Raw genomic sequence first — 18,512 nt, forward strand, 5'->3', positions numbered from 1 at the left:
CTGGGTGATATTTCACGTGCATTTCGATGTGTCCTGACTGGAGCCAGTGACTGACTCTGTTTTGAAAGTGAAAATTCTATCATGGATTTTCGATCCCCAATTGCGAAGTACCGTTACGTGACATTTGATAATGATAGATTAGCAACTTCCATGCTAATCGTATCATCGGTAATTGATTCAATGCTGATACACTTGAGCGGTTCGATTATTTAATGCCAGTTGCCAGATCCTTATGCGGCTGTACGGTTCTCTTGAGGGGAAGATCGATGGCTGAGAATTTCTCAGAGTATTTTGTCATTTTGTCAGCCACTTTGTTGCATGGCGACTTAATGAAAAGTTACGAGAACGAATTTGGCATGATATTTAAAAATATACGATTTCTTATTTTGAAAATTTCAACTTGCTAGAATCAATTTGTAGCTGCTCCATTCTTGTGTTATCTGATCCAATTTTACGATTTTAACTAGTGCATGGGTCACCAACCCTCTCGTGGGTTCCATTTAACTGATTGTTCCAAATTTCGGAATTCCCATTTGTCGATTTTCCAATCTTCTCACTAACTACCAGCATCCCCAGCTGTTACCACGACACCATTTGTCTACTTGGCCACGAATTGCATCTCAAAATTCCCGCCTTCGGGTTTTTAAATGGACTTGGTACCAGAAATATAAACAATGTATACAGGCAGTCTAAATAAAATGCTATTCATATATAAATATCCGACATCAATCCCTAATCAGCCATTTTGTTTCAACCCCCCCTTAAAATCGGATTGAGAGTAATACGAGTCTCGGTATAACAAAAAGGTCCTAGATAAGCTTGCAGAGATTAGAAAAGGAGAAATGCCTGAAGGTTTCCGCTATTGCCTTCAGTAATGGTTCACGATACAAAATGACAGGAACGAATTGGGTCACGAGTTACGGAAATAAAAAAAGAAACAAGAAAAAAGGTATTACTGACAAAATAAAACCGACATCCGATAAAGTTACTGATACAGAAATTACACGAGTAAAAAGACTGCAGAGCGATAATTATAAACTGTACGGTCGCGCGAATCGATACCTGTGAATCTTCTAGTACCGAACCGAATCTACAGGCTTTTGAATAAACAAGAAGCGTTATTCACCGTACGGTGATTATCTCAGGGATAATACTTTACAGGATGGATTACCATACAGAAAGTGAGGGTCTGTCGGCTTTTCTTGGCTGGCATCTCGGTTGTCCCGTGTTTGCATTTACAATTATTATAATCGTTAGAAGGTCCATTACCGGGATGGGCGAGGCCGCGGTTCTCTCCTATTAGCTTTTTGAAAGTGGCTCCTGTAATAAAGTGCCGGCAGCGCGCTTACGCTGTTTCTGGGATGCTGCTGGCTCTGCTTCTGGGAAACCGTTCTGCGCTCTGGCTGCGCTGCGGATGAGTCTAATAACTTTTTAGTATTCATGGTCGGTCGTTAGTCCAGGACCATTAAGATAAGCGACACGTATCTCAGAGACTTTTACAGCGACTTGACGTGTAGCCACACGCGTATAACATATAGACACTCGCGACAAGATCTCCGGTACAATAACGTCACAGCATCTCTATCGGTCCAGATTCTCTTCCCGAGAACTTCGAATCGAACCCTGCGGCTTCTTCACAGACGATTTCTACTTCCCAGGCAAGATGGTCTGGACCACCGTAGATGAGCTTTCTCGATCTTGGAACAGCACCCAGAGGCATCCTCCGAAGTTCTCCCGTCCCTGAGTACACGTGGGTTGGCTTACAGTCGTTCGGGTCCAGGATGATCATCCACTCGAGAGAGTCAATCTCGAGAGGTAATGCAAGACCATTATAACGTTTCATTCGTGAAATCCGAGGATCAGGGTGCCTCAATGCCACAAGAAGCCTCTCCCTGAATGTCTGAACGCGACTGGGTACTTTCTACTCTCCCTACGGCGCCCCCCTTTATCCCCCCTTCTGAACTTGATTAAATGGTGTCAGGAATTGCCCTTGCTCTTCATCACGATCATCCTGGTTCTATCTTCCTCTGGCAGGGACCGACTGCAGTCTCCTCTCTCTTTATACATCTCGTCCCAACCTTCAGGATTCTCGCACCCTGGACCAATCCACCCGTCGCAGCTTCCGCTGCACCTACTAACTACTAGCTATACTAACCTGCCATCCTCCAGGACTGGATTCGGTCTAGGTGTCTCTGGTGGATATTGGAAATCGATGCAAGACGTCCCAGCGCCCGAAAGCTTCTCGAGAAAAAGTATCTCGCAGACTCTTCGTATCTTCGCTCCGAGAGTCAATGGATGCGGGATGAAGATTCCGCTTGATCTAAATGTAGATCTGTGCAATATCGTATTGGGCACGTGAGAGCAACTGAATTTTATCCAGACTTCACCGGAAATGATCTTTGAGGGTCACTCGTATCAACGGACTCGGATTTTACGATCGGCACGGAGATATTGATCCGGGCCGAATTGCGTCACAGCGACGTCACTCGGAGTCGTTCGATGTGGAGAACTCATGGAGACAGATGGTCCGCGCGTGCCGTCTGCGAAGACAAGACGCCAATATCAAACTCCGACTGACTGCCGGCCTTTATCCTGCTCTGTCTACTTGCGTTTTCTTTATCTTCATCTTTTTCTTTCTCTTCTTCTCCCGAAAGTCGAGGTACTCCCGCTGTGTCCATTTCTCCATATCTCCTCTATCTACGCTTTGCTGCATCGTGCACAATGTTTTTTCTTCTTTAACTTCCTTCTGCTGTTCCCGGAGGCTGGAACCTTTTTCCTCTGGACCAACACGCAGATACTTAAATTTTCGAACTCTGCACTTGTAGATCTTTATCCGGGGGGGCCTGCCGAGAGAGTCGATAGTCAGGGACACCCTGGGATTCCCGATCGGCTGTGATTCTGGCAGATCGATGATCGGAGATCAAAATCAGCTGATCGCAAAGATTTATCAGATTTCACAAAACGGAAGCGTCCCGACGTTTTGGGTACTTTTTCGACATTTTTTTGTTATATATAGATATAGAGCTGCGTACGTTTTTGTCTATGTTCAAATAGACGAAAATGATGTTATAGTTATTAATATATATCTATAGACATCTATAGTATCTCTAAAGTAAAACAGTCCTTAAGCCGAGTTTACACGAGGAACGACACGTGCAGGTAAATTTTATGTCAACACGCTAGACTCCCCGACCAAATCGGCCATTATATCCATTTTTCATCAGATAAAATCTAACAGCCGAAATTCAATCGATACAGATAACCAAAATATCGATAGCAACACACAGCGCGCGTCCCCTTATCTCCTCGTCTTCTCATGAATGGAATTGACCGCGTGATTGTCATGACACCCTGACCCAGGTCAGCCGCTCGGTCGTTCAGTAAGAAATGAAATAAAAGAATGAACGTTGCACACTAATTTCTTTTTTTTTATCAGCTGGCTTCACTCAGTCATTAAAATCAAAGTTTAAGAGCCACATTACCGCGTGCAAATCTCACATTGCGAATCACGTTGAAAACTCGTTATTTCTCTTTTGGCGATCAATCACGAAGTCATCACGCTGCGCTCGATAACGTTTCAAAGACCACGTGGAGTCGAGTCAAATAATTCTGCCGTTCATATATGTGTATATATATACATAGAATATAAAATTCAACGTGCCGGTATATATATACACATATTCCAAAACATTGAATTTTGCAAAAATATTTTTATCACCATTTCGAAAGACGCAGCCTAACCGCCGCGACGCTCATTCACGGGCGTCGGGAAGGACGATAATTTTCCTGGAATTTCTGAGAAAAAAAATAGCTGCACCTCTTCTCGATGGCTATTGCGCAAGATCATCCGAGACGTCGAGACGTCGTTTCCAAACAAAGTTAAAGCTCAACTTTTTGGGATTTCTGAATACGTAAAACTGACGAGGGGGTCAAATCAAAGTCGTGCATTTCTTTTTGCAACTTTCCTAGGACTTTCATATTCCCTTGCGAATACATCTCGCTGCAGGAGTTTCGCGAAGGTACAAAGGAAGTTTGCCACATTCTTCAAGAAATTGAAAACAATGACATTTCACGTGTTTGCCGATTCGCTTCAGGACCGTCTAGGACTCTCGACTTTCCTCGTACTCGGCTTAAGCCGATTTAAGCCAGCGGAATGTCCACATGGCGTCCGAAGTCCGTCTCGACGCTCTTATCGATGCGACCTATGTATTCGTACGTGCACACGTCGTCTATGTCATTCGTTTTCATTATTAGTGCACATGTGCACATTCGAAGCGAATGACGTGCATTCGCGAGTATTTCATTGGCACAGTGCTTGGCTGTTTATCGATGCTAATCAGCGACACGAATAATCAGCTGCCGTCGTTAATGTCGAATCCGAATTCTTTTGTACGATTTGTCCTTTCATTTTTTCCCTCGTTTAAAATTCTTTCTTCGTCCAAAGGAAATTCCTGCTCAATTTTTTTTTCTCCAATACTATTCATTCTCGCTTCATCCTCGAGTCGTAGCAATCTTTAAATGGCCTTTTTATACGACGCGTGTAAAAGTCCTTGAGGGGAAAAAAAAAAAAAAAAAAAAAGAAGCAACCCGGGAAAAGTGAGGGAGACATTTTTCGACACCGGATACAAAATTCCTGCTCCCTATCTTTCGGTATGGTTCTCAACGAAATTGGCCTTGCGCCGAAACAACGCTCTTTTCAAGAAGATAAACCCACTGGGTCCAATCCGCTTCTTTTTTTTTCCCTCTTCTTATCAAACGCCTAATCCACGCGGCTTCAACCGGATGGACAATAATCCAATGAGATAAGATAGGATCCACGTATAACGAAAAAAGAAAACTGGGGGATAAAGGTAGCTGTCCTGAATTTTCATGTTTCCGTTCTCTCTGGAAAATTAACCTGACGTCATATATCGCGTATATAAATATACGAAGGGAGATCACTGGGGAGGCAGGTGCTAATATTTTTATAAATTAATCAACGAAAAGCAAATGAAAAGGTCAATAGGAAAATTCCTATAAATCCCTAGAATACGAAGGCGATGGGATAACTTTTGAATAAGACTGTACGCGAGACTGTAAGGACCTGTAAGGGAAACGCGCTCGTGTTACGTAACAAGGGAAGAGGAAACGTTTGATAAGGGGCGGAAGGGAGGTAAAAAAATTAGGTTGGGCTACCAGAGGGCGCCACATGCTGCGAGAGACTGAAATAGTCAGACAAGGAGTGGAAAACCGTAGTAACCCCGTACATAGAATAGAGTGAAACTGGTTCGGGGGTGGATTGGAAAAAAAAGGGGCTGAAAAATATATTCGAAATTCACTGCCTTCTCGAACGGGAATTGAATTCGTCGCGATCGTTTGCATCGACGAGTCCTGAAAATGTAAACCGCAAAGGGCGTGAGATGAGAAAAGCCTCCCTGCCTCCCTGCCTCCCCTTAGCCTCATTTCCTCAGTATATAAACCACCAAAAGTCCCGCTACCCCTTGGCGCTCCCTCGGGATGTGTTCGCGAAACTTGGGTTTCATCCCGAACGGTGCTAAAGAAATGGCGAAAAGGGTGCGAGGGACGCCTGGAACGTCCTGTCGATCCTTCCGGTCTTCCCTGGGCATTGTTGCCCTCGGGCTTCCTGGTATTACCGTTACCGATCCGTTCACTTAGGCAAGGATAGACGTCAGCCCGGGGAAGATCCGAGCTTCCCCGTTTCCCCATCGGGTGCCATGGGCTTTTTCAGGAGATAAGAATCTCGAAGGGCGCCGAAGGCCATCGCGATCCCTGATAACGAAGGTTGTCGCGTTAGACTCCTCTTTTCTTTTTTTCTTTCTTCCATCGTTTTCCCCCTTCTCTATCTTGCTCGGAGCGCTAGTGGAATAAACTAGTGACAAATCGCCGATGGCTATAGGGACTTTTTATTTTTTTTCTATCTAGTCTCGTCTTCCACGGGACATATCGTTCCTCCTTGCGTATCTCCCCGTAAGGACTTATATCCCTTTGACATTTGCGTTCGACGTGCTCTTGGGGAAGAAAAAGAATATTTGCTCCGGCAACGATATGAAAATCCCGATGGCGAATCGGGAAGTGAGTCGTCAAGGAGGAAGGGAAAAAAAAAGAAAAAAAAAAGAGAAGGAAAAGAATTACGTTATTTCGGTTCCTCGGCGGATAATATAATTTAGCAACAAATCAAGCAGCTCCCGACACCGCGGGAATGCTAAGTTCATATCGGCGCTCCCCAAGCGCCAGGCGCAGGCATTGGGCCACATAAATAAGAGGGGTTGAGAAAGGGCTCAAGAAAAAAAAGAAAGGCCGCAAACCGCTGCTACACAGCATCCCGCTGCTCCTGCCGGTGTTGCTTTTGCTGTTGCTGGTAAACTTTATAGTTATGCCCTTCCTTGAGTTTTCTGTGGGTGAGCTTTAGGAGGGCGCCGATGCATTCCGTATACGCGTGGGAGGGTGTCGAACTTCTTCTCTACTAGCCCACTTCGCTCCCTCCGAAGAATATCAACCTCCCAAAGTCGCCTTAAAGGGGTTCAGTCGTTTTTACACGGAATATCTCTATCCTGAAAAAGTTTCACGAAAAAGTTTCAAACGCACCCTTATAGTCTCTCCCGGGCGACGGCTTACTCCGTGGAAGCCATTTTGGTAGCATTGGATAACCGGGGACGATAGCACTTTCAAGGGGTGACCTCCTGACCTATATTCTCAATAGGGGATGATTCGCTTTTTTTTTTCTTTCGAGTTTCATACCAAAGACACTTGAATATCGATTGGAATTAATACGTCACGATTACAGATTTATTTCACTGTTTTTGACTTTTTTTTTTTTTTTTTTATATATATCCATTTAGCTCAAATCAATAGGCAAAAATCGAAAATTTATTCCGAGTTCGATGATAACTGTAATCTACTTTTATATTGCAGAAATTTTACCATACTTCGTCTCTACTTTATGAACACGCCGAGGATATTGTCATACAGGGAATAAAGTACCCACCCGCCAGGACCATCGGGCAGGATATACGTACGCTCTTGGGATATCATGTGGATCCTGTAGATCCTGGAGATTCTCCAGGAAACGATTTTTCCTGGTCGGACGCGATTTTCGATAGCGCCAATGGAATAGCCTCCAGGAGCGATAACTAAGGAATTGCTCCTAGAGAATTTATTACCCGATACTAAATTCCTTTTTCTCTCCATGAGCATCCTGTACACTGATACCGTACACCCCCGGTATATCCCGTACATCCCGTACATCCCGTACACCCCGTATACAGTAGTACGCTACACTTTCCGCTATCGGCGAAATCCACGTTCGAACTTCAATTCCAACTGCATCTGGCTTGTTTACCAGGAATCGATTAACGTCACTCGCGCTTTGCAGCTTCGCAACATGAAATTCCGCAGGGAACGTAAAAGAGTCTCACACGTGTTCCCGAGCCGTAAGCGAGGTACGTAAGCGTGACAGGTATCGGTGTAAGTGACTGTTGGACTGTTGTCACTATCGGGAGCAGCAGGCAGGGGGCAGGCAGGTTGGGCGACGTTAAGGTAGCTAAGGTTAGCAACTGCAATCAGGCTTTACAGGGTTGTTTTCATAAGCTGCCGAGGATGGTATAATTTTGTGTTTCCATCCCGTGGGAAGAGAGTAGAGAGAAACAGAGTATGGAAGCTGCGTATCGACCGGGACTCCGCCCTGCTTTCTCCCGAGTCTCGTTTCCCTCGTTCCCTATTTCTCCCTTATTCTCTACTATCATCCCCATGGCTCTTCACTCGGCACTCTTCCACCCTTAAATTCTCCCGATGATAAAAACATTCGAACCCTTGGATTTGAGTGGTGCCACCCTACCCCCTCGCCCCCCCGCCCCTCTCATCTTAATTCTCTTCCTCTCGATATCTCAATTGCTATAGATCTTATCGAATCGCAGGGGGGCACCCCTTGAAATATTATTACATCAAGGGCTGTCAAGTCTTAGCGAAATAGACTTTCGTTTGGTCCACGTGTACCCCGTTACAGCATCCACGCAAGTGCTGTTTCGCACGTATGAAATATAACGACGTAGATATGCATATTCACGCTAGAAGGGATATTCTCAAGAAAAATCTTCGGGCGTCTCGCGTGACTCATTGTGGTCCAGGGGAGGCTGGAGGAAAGAAGAAAAGAAAAAGAAAGACACTTGCCAAGGAGTGTGGGTGTAGTCGATGGGAACAAACAGGGGTAAGCTTCCGCCCCCCTCCAGACACCTTCGCTCGATAAATCTTGCCCATCTCCGCGACAGGATATGCCTTCCCACGAGGCGTCTTCTTTCTCTTAAATTTTTTCTTTTTACTTTCTTCCTCCACCTTTCTCTTTCTACTCTTTGTTCTTCGTGCGCTTCGCGGCCAAGAAGCAAGCGCGCGTACTTCTGGCGCGCGGAAGTCGCGAATTTTGGCTGGGAATTGCCGGGTCCCCCCTTCGAGCGTAATTTCTTCAGCAGCTCGAGCAACGGGAAGATCAAAGGAGACCGCGAGGAGCCTAGCGTCAAGTGTAGAGATTCAATAAGGAGAATTGCGTCAGTCCGATTTCACGGGGTCTAATGTCAAGCGAACGAAAGTGGTGCTCCTTGAATTTAAGGGCTGATTTAAGGCGAGGCTCACCGGCCCTTTCGTTCGCTTTAATTAAAATTAAGGGGATCGCTCTGGGACCTTTAAAATCTTACCAGTCATTAATTTTCCTTAATTTACTTTTTTTTTTTACTCACACGCACGCAGTATACGTATATATCGCTCTGTGACGTCAATCTCGATGTCACCCTTACGTCACCCTGTTCCTTAACGACAATCGGAAACTGTGCTTAGTTGCCATATTTCCAGCCGATCGTCGCATCGATCCCGTAGTCGAATTTCTCCAAATTTCCCCACCCCGACAAGGAGACGCAGCATCCCTCAAGGGTTGATTTTTGAAATTAGACTTGTTTGTCGAAAAAGGAGGAAGATCTTCCTGGAACCCCCCTCCCTTCCTCTTGCGATTATTTATCTCGTTAACCGGTCAGTAATTTTCTCCCCTTTAATCGTTAAAGGAACGAATCGCTTCACCCCTTTTCCTGCGGCCTAATTGCATTCGCTTATGCCAAGAATTATTGGGCAATTTGCCTCAGCAGGAACGAAGGCTCCTGGGTCTCGCGAAAGCGTCGAATAAATTTTAGTGGGCGCTGCGTAATTTCACTACAGCAAAGTCAACTGGAATTGGACCTGTTTTCCTCGTAGCTTTTGTAAGGCCGAGCAAATTGGCGAAGAAAGGAAGAAAAAAAGGGAAGAAGAGGAGAAAAGCAGCTGAAGAAATAAAAGAATCGATCGCGAAACAGAATCAGCGCGAACGGGCGTCGCCAAATTAATTGCCGCGATTACCGTCCAGCGATGATCTAATATTCAAGTTAAACGCTTGGCAATTTCCCGAACAATTACCCAATTCAATTGGTCCTCGTCCATTGGCGTAGGCGTCGGCGTTGGCGTCGGTGTCGTCCCGAACCCCTGAGTTTGTTTCCCCGGTTAATTGAACTGCCAGATAGATACGTAGTCGTAACGAGAGTCGATTACGGAGTCCCGGAATGGATTTCAGGAGGAAATCGATTGGCTCCATTAGGCTTAAATATTTTTTTTTAACAATACAATTCAATCGTGAATAATTAAAAAAAAAAAAAAAAGGAAGAAGCAACGCTCTATCAATCTTGGACAATTTGTCTTGTAGTCACAAAGAATGACATTTAGATTCCAGGGTGTGGATCTCTTCCGCCGCTATACCTTAAAAGATTATTATTATTATACTCTCCCCTCACTCCCTTGCCCCAAATCCTAATTAGCAGGGCAACCTTAATTAACAATGGCTACGCCGGTGAATTGAGGAAAAAAATATTTTTTCAATATAAATCAATATCGATATTATCGATCGACACGGTAACAAGTATATCTATGTATAAGGAATTAAAAGTAAATAAAAGGACAAAAAGCCTGCCTGAGCTCAAAGAAGAAGCAAACGACGAAAGGAATTACAGGGAAATTCTGAAAGTGTCAGTGATCGAGTGGGTGAGGGTTGTCGGAGATTGTGGGAGGGGTAGCAGAGCTAGGATTGAATAGGAAGGGTAGGTATGTACTAATCGCTGTTGTGGACGTCGGGATGCCGGGCGTTTCGACGCTGATCGATAACGTAACCTATTGACCCAGTAGCCGTCTGCGCATGCGCGAGCAACGCGCTCCTCCGTCACGCTTTCCGTGACGTCATACCCCGCTCGTCGCAACATTGACTAAATAACCCCAGGGCCCGGTGGGAGTCTGCGCGCTCAGCAGCCAACAGTCAGGGCCGGCGAGACTCGTGCAACGTTACACCTTATCGAATCAATCGAAATGCAGTCCGGCAAGAGTTTATGAAAGTCAGCCCTTAGGTCACTGACGTACCAAAGTCATTCGTGCTGGTTTCTCACCTACGATCGAACCTTCTCGAAAGACACTTTAAACGTCATCGATGATTCTATCCGTTACAGCCACTATTATTGTGCCGATTTAAAACGACGTTACCTGATCCATTTCATTTTTGGCTCAGGGACGTATCATTTTTTTTCTACAAATGTTTCCAGCCCGCCTTTCACCCTTCTACAAGCATCTCTTATTCATCCCTTTATTAGCAGTGCGTAACACGCGTCGATGTACCAACGTACGACGTCTGCGTCATGTAGAAATTTCGAGTCTCGTTGTCTTTCGATGTTCCGAGACACACGTGCTCGTTACGTGACGATTATTCGTCTGGTAAAATCCTGCGATTCACCAGGGGTCAATTAGTTCTGCAGTTTATAGTTCAGCAGATAAGAGCAGGTCTGATAATCGATAAGTAGTCGAGTCTATGAATTGTCGCTGGGAAATATATATATATATTTTTTTTCCTTTAATTTTATCTATGGAGATTTTATAAGCGTCGTGGAAATTTTTAAGTCTCACTGATCTAACCGGAGCCGAATAATAATAATGATCGAGACGCCTGTGCTTATTAGCGAAGCCAGACTAGATAGTCTCAACGGGAACAGTCATTGTTTTTACTGGTATTATCTTATCATCTCTAAACGCGGCCATTCGTCGAGGGTCTCACGTACCGTGTACCACTGTCCTACTCCAATGTTAACTGCCGTAAACTCTCAGAAGTTTCCTTCTTCTTTATCTTCTCCCGTTCCTCGTCCGCAGGCGCATCCGCGCGGCGTGCACGGGATGGCCGAAGTTTTGCGAGAGAATGTTGTTTTTTATGATAATTTCCGCGTTGCCTGTACCTTCCTGTACGTTTGTCAGGATCGGCTGTGCCAAAAACTTTGTATTCTCTCGAATATCGGGTAGAGTCTTCGTTGCGCAACTTGAGTTACAGGTAAGACGAGTCTGCGTGTACAGTGAAATAATTGAATTTAATGGTAATTGAAATGTACGAGCGACCAGGGACGTTCCGTGGTCGCAAACCGGTAATTCTGCGTGTTAAGGTGCCTCCACAATGGTCGCTCGCTTTGCGATCATCGAAATAAAGAAAGTTACGGCTGACGGGGATACAAATAAATGGGCGGCCTTCCTTAACGCCTCGAACGTTCCCGAGCGTACGGATAATGCGAAATTTTCGCAATCGGCGTCGCGACGCCCTGCCAAGCACATACGTCCGGGTGCACGGACGGGTCTCATGATATTTTCGCACGAAATATCGTGCGTTGTAAACACCACCAAAGTGAACATATATTTTCATTTCCAAAATATACTCTACAGCGATACGTCGCTTTGTCGTTGGTAAAAAAAAAATTTTCAACCTGCCCCTTACCCTCTTCTCTTCTTCGTCATCTTCGTCATCTCTCTCGGTCCAACTTTTATTCCTGTTCCTTTACGTGCAGCACGTGCATCGCGCAAGCCAGTAAGCTGCTGCTAAGGATTGCGCAATTAGCGAGCGCATAAACATTACGCGAGCCGTTTGCCCGGTTCGCGAGGTTTTTACAGCCACCCTTAGGGTAAAGGGATGACTGTGCTACTCCATTTCTCCTACTGTACGTTTATACGTATACGTATATACAGGCTGTCGTGACAGAAGCAAAATAACACTCTCCGTTAAATTCCCCAAAAAACCTCTTTCCTTCAATCTCAAACGCGTACACCCTATATAATTGCAGATTCGCGAGTCGCATGGTGATCAGACTCGCGACACGCGAGATTATGCAATGTTTATAGACACTTCGGGACCTCAAAGTTGGTACCAATGTCACGACGATCGATTACGCAATGACCGGAGTAAGATACAGCAAGGTGCAAAAGTAACAAATATTTGCAGATAGAAAAAAAATATCAAATATTTTTTATACAGCCAATTTTATTCGAATTACTGTTAATTACTTGGAAAATTTTTTTTTTCATTTTCACTTTCGTCCCTGTCTTTACGAAATTTCTTTTCCCCATTGCAATCTCCCTGTCACTAATTAAGCATGACTTCGGGATGCTTCTTCACGGGCAAATTTTCAATGTCACGCTCGACTCCGGCTTCCTCCCAGTAAATCCGTTTAGCACGAGCATCTCATTAAACGGCCGCGCTCCACGGTTCCGTCTTCTTCCTCGTACTTTACGCTGCGCCCGACATTTTCTCACGCTGGCTGCGTGGAACCACGTGTCTTACCAGGATCACCTCAGGGCCGGCCCAACTGACCAGCTGAACCTGCAGCACGGGACCGACCGTTCACCTGGGTCGATGCTTCCTGTACTTCCAATTGGGAAACGTCCAACTTTATCGAACCTAACAAATTGGACGATGACGACCGATTTGTCCGGGCGGATTAAATATCTTTGCCTGACTCAAGCACAGAGGGATAAGTGCGCTGGGTGGGATGAACTAATCATCGGCCAAACGATCTTTCGCAAAAAGACTCTCACAATGATTACCACAGCCGTGAGTTGGCGGTTAGCGATCATCGAGTTTCCTTTTCGTCATCGTGACAACCGACAGTCAACAAACAATCGGCTGTCGGAATCGTCATTACGTAGTCCCTGATTTCCGCGTGGCCGACGAACGACTTTCAAAATCATTTAATCGTCATCATTTATTTCCCTAACTTTAATTCCCATTAGCTACAGCCGTTGATGACGGTAAAATAATTTTTATTTATTTTTCAGCCAACTCCGTAAATTCACTTGACACGTAGGAAGAGCAGGGTCATGATCGACGAATTAACTGATTGGTCTGATCGTTCAAGTATTTCGAAGGATCATCGAGTAAACCTTGAATCTCATATTGACTGAAGAAATCTTCAAAAATTACCCATTGCCAATAGCCTCTAATTTGATAACCCATCAAATTGACAAAAAAGTGTCAATTGTCATAATACATTCAGCAATTGTCAAATTTGCCCAGTGAATATTTGTCTCTTCCTTCGTCTACTCCGATCGTTCGTCCAAATTGAAACGTACGTAATCTTCAATGATTTTCAAAGCCCCCTGACGGCGTTAAGGTTTTAATAACGCCACCCGTTATAATATCAACTGGAATACTGTCGGTGGGATCACCGTAGCGAATCCACTGTATAATCTTCCACGATGAGTTTCCATCACGAGTGCAGATTAATGGCTGGTTTCTATGTCGACCTCGGACTCACCGACGTCGCCGTAAGCGCCGGCATATTGTTTCTGCCGACGAGGAAGAACTCGTTGACCGACGGGGAGTATCGTAATTATATCGTCTTGCATAATAGCTGCACTCAGGGAGGCGTCTCTCGTAGGCGCACGGCGGAAGAGACGGAACGAGCGTTCGAGTTCTCGTCTTCCATTGGAGAAACGCCTTTTGTCGGCGAGGTCATCGAGAGTTCGTCGCGTTCGCCGAGTTAGCCGTTACATTGAAATACACCGAAATAACGAAACTTTCACTCCCGTAAACTTTCGCGATACGATATCCTCTTGGCGGTTGGTTGATTTTTGCCTCTTGAATGGAGAAAGAAAGATGGGCCAAAAAAATTATATCCGATCATTATAAACGAATCTGACTCGGCGTTGCTGCCGGTGAAATTGACCAAATTCTCATTCGGAACTGCGGCAACTTTGCACGGGGTTCTAGTGGGGCGAATGGTTTAACGAGAGGACAAAGACTGTATTACTGTCTATTGAAACAGTCGCATTCGCAGCCGGATACGTAGCCAATGGACAGTCTAGAAATTCTTTACTCAATTGGATGGAGATTTTTATGAAATAATCATGAATCGTTAACAGGGGGATGACTCGACCTGTGATTACGGGTGATGATTACAGCTGCGGCTTACATTTTTGATCATCGACGCGAAATCATTCTCATCGGATCGTTTCGATTAAGTATATTGACAATGGCTAGAGACTGGGGCGTGCATGACTTGTATAGCAGATCAGGAGCATAGTGTGTCAAGGCGAGAGCCCGCGGCCTTAATATCTGGGCCGTAAGTTAATTAGTCAGTGCGATGGTTAGATAATAATTGATAATAAAGAAAAAGAGATAAAAAGAGTCTAGAAGAGAATCACTCGGTCAGGGTTTGAGGAATTAAGATTATTCTAAGGTACGTTCGCTATACTCGATTCTGTGTAACTTGACTGAGTCAATATTTACGAATGGAGTAGACGTACCGGGAGTAAATGGAAGTATATATTCCTTATCCAAAGTAGACTTTGGTAGAGTCGAGTCTATACGGTGGTAAGACCTTTCCAATTAATTCGGACAGATTGAAATTGAATTTTATAAAAAAGAAAAAAAAAAAAAGAAAATTTTCTTCTTCCGACCGATATCCCTTTCGCCTCCAGGGTTTCCATGGGATACTTTCCCGCTTCTCCTTGGTCCTGGAATCGAGTATCGAGACAGCTAGGAAAAAATGGTCTGCAGGAAACGTCTCGTGGCGGAAAAGGATACCGTAGGCACGACAGAGCAGAAGTAGCCAATCTGCGCGTAATAGAAAAGAGAAACGGGAAACGTAAGAGCGAATCGCGAGTTTCATTCCAGCCGATGGAAAATGCGATATCGAAAAGAAAACACAGGCCGAATCGAAATAGCTCAACCGGGAAACCTATCAAGCGGCTTTTCCACGCTCGCCTGCTTACAGGTCCTATATACGTTGCTTCCTTCAGTTCTTCCTTCCTGCAGAAGCGCCTGGCATTGCTGCACGAAGGCGGCTCATAGAAAATAATCCCAAATACCACCAGTCTGGCTAGCAGTAAATTTATACCACGTTGAAAGGAGGATTTTGAAAAATTACAAAATTTCTCAAAAATAATTTCGTTAAAATTATTTTCAAAAATTTTCATTTTTTTTTCAGACCTCTCATCACTCGCAAAGGATTTTCGAAATCGGGTTTTCCTACAAAAAAAAATTATCAATCGACTCTCGGATCTTTCCAAGGTGGATCGGATGCTGCGTTCAGGCTCTCCCCTTTTGCCTTTTGCCATCTGTCCTTGCACGTTAATGCGACGTACCAACAATGTGTCGTTAACCATGTCACGCTATTCTCGGTGCATCGTTGCACCGTTGCACCGCGCACACAGCCACGGCTCCCGTTGCACTTTGGCGAATACAACTGCAACGAGATCGTGTTGACACTCTTCCCCCTTTCTCCCCCCTTTCCCCCAGCCACTCTTTCTTCCTCCCCCAACAACTTCACTCTCTCGTTCTATCTACTCGCTACCAGCAGCTCTTCTTATTGGCGAGGATCCCACTGCAATAACGAATTAGCCCGAGATGCAGGCGTCGCGACGCAGGCGCCCGTGCCGCTCGGGCGAAACTTCCTCGCGCCGTCACAAATATTTCTACCAATGTTTTTTCCAACCAACCGTCAAGCGTATCTCGCGACTTCGTCACGACTAACTTTAGCAGGACGTTCAACTCTGAGACGGAAAACCAATTCCCACGATATTCAATATCGATTCCTATAAAATCAAGGTTTGCCCAATTCCCACAAAATACATTACCAATGCCTACGCGTGTAGGCAAAAATTAAAAATTTCATATAAACACTAACAGCAAATGGCAGCTACCGATTGTCAAATCGGTATATATAGAGATATAGAATCGTATCGCTATAAACCTCATTCAACACGTTATGCCTGTTCGATATCGTTATCACTAGACTTCCGCGCTATTTCGTTATCCCTAATTTTCTAAGCCACACAATTCTAAACGATAATCAAACATTCCCGATAACCTTGGGCGATTTCTTACGTTTCGCATTCTCGGTCCGGGAACGTTCAGGCCTGACGGCAATATTTTATGTTTACAACCCAAGTACGGTTGCCCTCCCACTGTTATCGTCGACGCGCTGATGTAACGCCATATGCCACTGGAAAGACCTGGCGGAGACATCGAGTGGACTTGGAATGAAATTTCCATATTTCATTGAAAATCCTCGAAACGTCCTGCGCGTTACTCATTGACGAAATAATAGCTGCGTCTTAGGTGCTTCTTCCAATAACATCTGCATTCGAGACACTAACGCGTTTCCCTATGACTACGATTCTCAGCTTTACATGGCGACTGTTCTTCCTCGAGATAACCGGCTTTGTGCTACCGGACAACCCAGCGCATCTATATTTCGTCGGGTTTAGTGGGTTATCCTTTTTACGATATCTCTTATATATATAATAGGTGAATTTGGAAATCGGGGAATCCCCCAGCCCCCTCCTTTCCACCCATATCCCGTATACGAAGACGTCCGATAACTCCGACCTCTCCGTCGACGCGATAAGACCAACTCGATAAATCCATCCGATCGCTACGGTGTGATTGATTGGCGCGTTTAATTATCCGCAAGAAGCTACGTCGCCAGCGGGGATTCCATGAAGCAGAGTCGGTTCAATGAATCTGAGATATGCTCCTACAGAATTTTTACGAGTTACGTAACACGCTCGGCTTAGATTTCCATTGGGATCATTTTTAGGTTAACTATGCGTATAGGCGTACGCGGAGATTTTAAAGCCGGACATGTTTCACCATTTATGACAATTATTATTGTCTTTTTATTCTTCAGGCTGGATAATGCATAACGGGTGGCTCTTACTTTCAGGTGCGAGGTCCCCACGAAGGATTCTTTTGTAGCTGACATACTTCGTTTCTATGAGCTTCGAGGCCTTTGGATCTGACCTACTTCCTTTTTTCCATGAAGTTCACAAACACCGCTTTGGCATTCTTGTCCTCAGGATTTTTATTGGTCCTGCCTTGATTTATTTTTATTTCAGCTTTTTTTTTTTCTTCCTCGTAATTTCTACATCCTATTTGTATATTAGTTCATTACGCCGTGTCTTCGCGGTAACGTGTATGGAAATGTACCGAAACTAACGGGACATCTTGGATCCCTTTGACATCGGACGATGGCAAAATCTTTGAGTCAAGTGCGAGTTTTATTCTTAGACGTTATTTGCGCCGTGTCTTGGCTACGTTTGCGCGAGTAATTATGTTTGAGGTAAATCAATGCTCAAGGTTAACTACGAGGAAGCTATTGGGACGGTGTGCGGAGAGGTGGCTTAAAGGTACGTGCACAGAGGAGAAACAGCAATTTACGGCGTTTCAAGAGAATTCGGTGTACCGGTAGCTTCATGAGTGACGGATGCCCGCAGGTTATTTTGCTCGAATCAAAATATTCTTCGATTTTCTAATAAACATATTCCAAGTAACATGCGTAATTTTTGAAAAGGCAGATTCAATCGTTTCCTAGTAAACGAATACGGCCATTAGTATAACGTGCGTAACTTCTCGTTGTGAATTCGCCCTCAACCTTACAGCTGTTTCTGCGAAATATTAATATTCGCTGCGTCACGAGTTTTAACCGAAAGTGTATAAATTTTTAATAAAAAAAAAATCTAATTGAATTTAGAGTGATTTACGAAAAGTAAAAAATATCGATAATTATACGTTTATTTTTTTCTGAAATATGTCTGGCACGCGTGTATGTATTGTATACCTGATATTCATATGACAATCTACCGACGCAATACCGTTCGACCAAATCAAGATCGAATCTTGGTATCGACTAATTTGCCAATCATTCATAACCGAAGGATAATCTCAGTCCACGCAGTCTGAGATTTATCGAATGATCGAGTGAATTCGAAATCATTTCCGTAGATCGTCGGACTCTAAGAACTTAAGCATTAGATCGATCTAAATTCGAGTCTACGTAACGTCGAAAAAAAAAAAAAAAAAAAAATCGCCTGGAATTCACGATTTGGCACAATTTGCAAATCCATCCTGGGCATTAAACCTGAAATCGTAAAAGCGTTTTCGGTGTAGAAAGAAATAAAAAGAAACAAAAAAAAACTCGTTTCGCCGAGCCAAAGGCTGTCGAGCCTGTACCCATATACTATCTGATCCATGTATGCATATACGAAGCGCTGTAAAAAAAATGTGCAAACATTATTCGCACAAGCAAATTCGCTCTTCACGCTCGGTCCCTCAGTCGATATGAAATTACCATGAAAATTCGCGAGTCGACGAGCCTCCCGTACGAACGAATCGCTCTAATGTAAACGTTACCGGATTCCCGTTGAAA

This window comes from Cephus cinctus, unplaced genomic scaffold, assembly GCF_000341935.2.
Source record: "Cephus cinctus unplaced genomic scaffold, Ccin1 Ccin1_scaffold0997, whole genome shotgun sequence".
Classification (NCBI taxonomy): Eukaryota; Metazoa; Arthropoda; class Insecta; order Hymenoptera; family Cephidae; genus Cephus; species Cephus cinctus.